Here is a 6,843-nt window from a genome sequence, read left to right as displayed (position 1 = left end):
GGCAGGTGCCGCCAGGTGGATGCGTCGCCCGGCCCCTTCCTCCCGCCGCCGCGGCCGCGGAGGAGGGGCCCTGCCCGCGGCCCGCCTCGCTCGCCCCGAGGCAGCCGGTGTGTCCCCGGGACGGCGCCCACCAGCCCCCACGGGGGAGCACAGGTAACCCTTCCTGCCCAGCTAGGGACTGCAGCCGCCTCCAGCCAGACTGCACCGAACCGAACTCGGGATCCCCTTTCCCTCAGCCCCCTTCCTCCCTGTTTGCAAAACAAAGAGGCCAGAGGAAAGAAAGAGAGTACTGGGGTCTCGCAGTCCTCCAGGGGCATCCGCAGTACAGGTGTACAGTCCCCTCCAGGGGCGGAGGTGCCGACACCCCTCGGACGGACCCGTCCCAGGCTTTGCTGCTGCTCCCGGAGCCTAGGCGTGCTGTGCTGGGGGGCCCGTGCCTTTCTTGACCTTGCATAATAGCCTGCGTTTCAGGGTGTTGTGTGCAAATAAGAAGCCCAAAGGCTTCCCCAAACAGTGCAGGTCAGGAGCTGATAAGAATTGCTCATAAAGGGCCTGGACTGTGAAAATTACTTCCTTTTTGTTTTGCCTTTTAGGTCCATTTAATAAAGGGACACTGAAAAATTACTGCAATCTTAATTGTCACATTACTTGAAACTGAAACGCTCTAGTGACCTGTGCTAACTTTCCTGTTAAGCAGAGCTACGAATGAGTGAGGTATTTCTCTGCCAAAGCAGAGGTCCACTGGAAAAAAAAAAAACAAAACAAAACACTTATATCCCAAAACCGCAGAGTACAACTGGAAAAAGTATACAGGTGTTTGAAGAAATTCCACTTAGGTTTTAAAACAGCTCGAAAGTGGCTACAATATTGCTGCATGCTACCCTTAAAATCTCGGTACAGAGACTACAGATAAGGTAAAGTACACAAGTTTGGTATGATAAGTGCTTGGGACTTGTTTGTATTTTCAAATGGATATCAAGCAATTACATCAAGTGCACCAAGAAGCCAAGATTATACCTTTAGTATTTTCCCAGCTCTATGTGTTTATTGAAATATAACTATGTATCTTCAGACTCTTTAGTACAAAAACATAAGGAGTATCAGCTGAAGCTTTAAACTTTAGCTTGGGCTTTTCAGGTGAACCCTTTTTGCAGGTCTGTTTCTTCCCACAGTCTCCCAAAATGAATCTGTGAGATTCATTACTTTTACAGTATAGATCCAGTTGCAGGAATTGGACCTCAAATTTAACCTGAAGTAAAATGTAAAGTTGTTGCAAGTTACAACCAAAATGCACTGCTTTGTCACCTTCTGTGCTCCTGTAACATGTCTTCACCTTTTAATTCTGTCAGTGGCCTTCAGAGCTTAGAGATATTGTAAGTTGGAAGCAAGGTATCTAGTCATAAGGTTTCCATATTAAGTTTCCTTACCAAGACAGTGGGACATGTCCCTGCAAATTGTCACTTGACCTCATGGCCACAAGGAAAGATGACCACATCATCATCAAAGAGAGGTCCATCAAGATCTGTTCTGGTCTTACAGGAGAATCTGAACATTTCTCTACTTTGGAAATTCACTTTTTTTTTTTTCTTTGAAAGTAATGTGGAAGCTATGTACTCCTATACTAATGATGTCTAGTTCCTCTTCCAACACAAAGCTCTCAGTTGTTAGGATATCTAACTACTTATGTTTCAAAAATGTATTTATTTTGAGCTTAAGTATATCCTGGATCTGACTTTGGATTTGCCTGAGTGTCTTGCACAGACAAGGAGAAAGGGAGATAGCAAATATATAAGCCGATTCCTCTGTAAGTGGATGCTGCCTATATGTAACCACTTTGAGAGTATTACATCCATTTAGGTACTATGAACAAAACTGGGCAGAAGGACTTGGTAACAGGTAACACATTGTTCTGAGGAGTGGTGTGATGTGCTCCTCCACCAGAAAAGTTTTAAACTCTATGAGAGTGCACATTTCTTTGTGCACTGTGAGGCAATGCCAGACCTGCCTTGGTGGGGATTCAGTACAACTCCATTAAGAAAAGGACACTCTGATCTTAAAGATCTGGGCATAAATCAACAGCTTGTTGATTAGCCCTGTTAACACTTTTTTTTTTTCCTTAGAGAGGACTGAGCTGGTCGGTGGACAATAAATTCCCATCCTCTTTACCCCAATTCTTCTGTCCTTCCTTCAGGCTGCTAACTGGCTCACTAAAGGGTTGGCCTTTCTATGTGGTAAAAGCTGCCTTTCTTTTTTTTTTTAACTGGATTAATATTCCCCAAGGTTAACTGCTCTTTCTAACAAAGGTCAAAGGAACAGGAGAGCTGGAGTAGCTGAGGAGGAAGAGGTGGGGAGGAGGACACTGCCTCCTCTTGGCAGCAGAAGCTGTCAGGTCTGTTCAGCTTGTATTTTCTAGTTGAGGACTGAGCTTGTGACCCTGTAATCTCTTCCAAAATAGCTGTATGTATGTATTATTGTGTTTTAATCGTGCAAGCTGGCTTTTGCAGAGCAGGGTGGTGAGTATTCGTTTTATTGATGGATTATAAGCACCTTTAAAGGAGAGATCAGGGCAAGTTTTGGTTTTTTTCAGTGTGGCTGCACACTTTGGGAGGGACAGGGAAATTCCCTGGCTAAGAGGGACTTTCTGCTTGAGAGAGACTTTCTCTTGCTGAAGAACTCAGAATTCGTTGCCTAGTTCTGGATGTCTGAGAGCTTTGACATGACTTAGGGTAATGCACTTACTCCAGCACTTACTCCAAACACCTTTCTCTCAAATGCTCCTCGATGAACCTCTCCCTCCTCCATATTTATGAGCCTTCAGGGCAGGTGAATGATGCTTGGATGTTTTACAGGCACACAAGGTACTTTTTCTATAGGCTGTGGAAACTGATGTTTTTAAGTGTCTGGCACCTACCATTGTTCATTCTAACACATAATGCCTTTGGCTTCCTAGAACATGTTCTTTATTCTTTAAGATAGCTCTGCCCACCCATTAGTCATAACACTTTGCTTCTGTGGCTCTTGTCATCACAGTTCATTTCCTACTCTGTTCTACACCTAACATGTCATTTGCTCCCTCCTCTTTCATACTTATGAGTTTCTGCCTGCGTCCAATCAAAAACCCAGGGGAGTAGGAGATAAGGTCTCTCTAAAGCCAGACTGCAGGGTACTTACTGAAAGCATGTCAGAATGAGCTTGCATTTGCCACTTTGGGGCTACAGCACAAGACTTCCTTTTACCACAGCAATAGAGTTTCAATTACAGGTATCTCCAGGGAAATTCAGTGCTAAATCTCACAATGAGAGGGAAAAAAACCCCACAGGAACTAGCTCACACAACCCAACAGCTTCTCACAGTTTTCACAACCAAGCTTTAAGCATCAGGTATCTGCCCTGCTGCAGTGGAGTCCTCTACTCATGTGTTTTTCCATTGGTACAAAGAGTAGGAGTTTTGCAACAGACTCACCCATAAAACTGCATCAAAGCTGGGAACTTAGTCATTCAATAACTAATCTTAAACTAAATGTATGTTGACTTTGGAAGTACATTTGCATATGCTGGCATTACCAAGAATACGCACACATAAATTTACCTACTGCAGGTGTATTTGAAAATCAAAATAAATAGGCAGACATCTTCAAAAATCATCCTTTTTTTCCTAACTATTGAATGCCAATCCTTTGTTAAGGTGTTAACTAAATATGCTAAAAAAAACGTGACTCCTTAAACCAATTACCCTGTTATCTGGGAACTAGGAGATTCTCCTGCATCTGCAGATTAGTAGGTGTGTTCCTGTGAGCATTCTCATTTCTTTCCCAGCCTTCCAGAAACTTTGTTTAGGAACTTCAAGCCCTACACAGATGAAAAAAAACCCCAAACCCCAGAAAATTGACCCAGCTTTTCTTGGTTATCTTTTTTTTTTTCCTTTTTTTCCCCTTTCTTTTTTTCTTTTTTTTTTCTGCTTTTTTCCCCTCCCTCCCAGTTTAACTTTATAGTATGGGGACAAAGAAAGTCTCAGACTTATGAAATTCTTTTCTCTCTCCCAGAGGCAAGAAACTGTCAGAAATAATGAATTACTTAAACTTTCCTTGAAATACATGTTGTTTTAATGGGCTTCTTGTCTCTTACTGTAAAACAAATGAGAATAAAAATTCAAATACTGCTCTTTGTTGTATTTTTCTGGGTGTAACATGTAAATATAGCTGCATTTTCCTTTATCAGAATATAATTTGGCCTACAAATTTGACCTCCTGTCTATATCAAAATAATGATAGTTTTGTGGCATGGAAATTGAATGACAACTGTAATTTATTGTACAATTTCTTTCCTGATACTTGGGACTTTTTTTTTTTCCACTGATCTGTTTGTTAGCTTTGTCTTGCACTTTTAACACAAAGCAGCCATAAATCCAAACTACTCTTCCGGTTTAACCAGGTTTATAGTTACTTTTGTGCCAGCAAACAGGCTTGAAGCAAGTACAATGCATCAGTAAATATGAATTTCAATGCAGCCTGATCTCACTATCCTTATAAAAATAAATTACACAAACATTTTTATTTAATATGTGTTTGCAAAAGGAAAATTACTCAATTCTTATTCAATTGGCTTTAAACTTTGGTGAGAAAACTGTGTTTTCAGTAGAAATTAGAATAAAATATATTTAGTTTTGCTGGTGCATACAGAAAAATACTGATTGGGAAAATAAAAAAAACATGCAAACACAAATAATTATTAAATTAAGATTTTTTTTTCCCCATTAGAAACAAAAAGTAATGTTTTTAATAAAAAAATAACCTTGAACAAAATTAACTCTGATTTAGTCGATCCAGATCTGAACTGATCAAACAAATTGTAATTTCTTTTTACAAACTTGATTGTTAGTCATGACATCTTATGTCAATAACTTATTTTTTACAGATCCAGGAAGACCACTGATCTGCATTTCTGTGGTAATAGTTCTATGCTACAGAAGTAAAAAAACAACAAAAAAAATGCAATGGGACCTTTTGAACAGCTGAATTTTCTACATACCTGCATGAAATAACCAGAGATAAATCCTGTTCTAAAAGAATTGCCTTTTGTCTGTCTGAATAATAAAGGTAGAGGTGGGTTTTTTTCACTTTCAATCCTAGTTCAGCTCCAGATTTACTGTATAATTTTAATGAATTTACTTCCATTTGCTCTATAAGATGATATACATTGGAATACAGTTGATTTCATATTTAAATAAATATTTGTTAAAAACACTTGAGACTTGCTGATTAACCTGTTATAAAAGGGTAACAATAAAGTGTCCTCTTTATATTTATCTGCAGCTAAAGTTTTTATGGTCTGTTCCCACGTCAGGTATATGTACTTGATTTTTATCAACAATTGGGCATTGTTCTAATTCACGGTAAACTTTGCAGATTAAGCAATAAAATTGTAAATCACCAATTGGTTGCAAACAAAATACTGATCCGATTCACTGGATGGGGCATCCTATAAGCAAGTGAAAATGCAATTCAGTTTCACCTGTTTATATTCTTCAGCAAGACAGCAATTAACTCAGAAAACAATATCTTTAATTGCAATGATTATTCTAATAATTGTGCTGTTTGCATATGCAAATACAAGATTTCGGTTTCTGTAATTGTACTTCTCAATAAACACTCCTAGTGAGGGGAATTTTGTGGTTCCTTGACATTCGGGAAGCTATGCTTTCCATGGAAGCATTGAGATGTGTTGTCCGTAACTTTTCAGAGGGTGGCTTTTTACTTGTGCATAAGGTGAGATTTTACAGTCTTTATCTTGTTGTGTTGTTCATAATTTAGGTCTGACTCTCTTCCTTGGTTTATTCTGGTTCAGTGGCTGCATTAATTCCTTATGAAGGAACTATGTTTGCTTGCCTGCTGACTATGTAAAGAAGTCTTGCATTTGAAGGGAGAAATAAAACAAAGACAAAATACTTCTTTAACAGAAGAAAACCAATCCTTTCTGGTGACTAATGAGAACTGTGGCATAACTATTTTCCTCTAAGAGGTAAAAGATTGATGCTTCAATTCTACTTTCACTTAATTGTCAACACTTTGGCTTAAGAAAGAAAAGTTTTGAAGAGGAAATTTCTATACTAGTTTAACTGCTTGTTTACCAAACTATTCCTTACTACTCCCGTAACTTTTGGAATCAAATTCCAACCACGTTGAAATGTGTCAAAGCTTCATATAAAGTTAAAGAACCTAGATGGAGTATCAGCTGGATAATACAAGTTTCTGCTGGTGAGAAACCTCTTGTCCCAGACACTTCTATGGTAACAAGAGCAACCGTCTTCATAAACCAAATACCAGCTAGGGCTGGTGTCTTCACTTCTATTTTGCTTAGAACTGTTCAACCTATAAGTACAATGAAAAACACTTAGACAACATTCCATACACACTGTAGGAAATGTCTTTGGGAAATGAGTATTTCTGTAAGTATTGGGATCTGACAAAGCCTATGCTTTAGATCTTAACACTGTACCACTAGTACTAATTGGCCAAGTGGCTCATAGAGTTTCTTTGTGAAATACTGATTATCTTGCCCTCTGTCTGCACAGGTTTAAAAAAAGCAAAAACCAAACCCAGAATAGATAGCACAGATGGAAGTCAGGTAACAAAAGTGGATTGACTGATAGTTAATTTCATTAGATATTGTGTCTGTACTCAGGGCTTTTTTCCCCCACCTGTAGCATCATCTGAGACATATGAATGCTACATCTGAAATAATAACATATAAAAAAAAAATCACCATAGGTAAACCATATTGTTTCAGAAAACTATACAAGCTGCAGGAACTGGTAAATATTTGAGGTACTTGGAAATAAAACTTT

General features: G+C 39.0%; 1 long non-coding RNA gene across 1 annotated transcript; it reads left to right on the top strand.

Annotated features, from left to right (window-relative positions):
• Positions 1-63: 63 nt before the first annotated feature.
• Positions 64-5,101, top strand: LOC133624680 (uncharacterized). The gene is made up of 3 exons (XR_009818042.1): positions 64-153; positions 594-914; positions 4,914-5,101. It is a non-coding gene; the product is annotated as an uncharacterized LOC133624680 (long non-coding RNA).
• The last annotated feature ends 1,742 nt before the right edge of the window (positions 5,102-6,843 follow it).

This window comes from Colius striatus, chromosome 1 (genome assembly GCF_028858725.1).
Source record: "Colius striatus isolate bColStr4 chromosome 1, bColStr4.1.hap1, whole genome shotgun sequence".
Taxonomy (NCBI): domain Eukaryota; kingdom Metazoa; phylum Chordata; class Aves; order Coliiformes; family Coliidae; genus Colius; species Colius striatus.
This window is presented reverse-complemented; position numbering and strand designations above follow the sequence as displayed.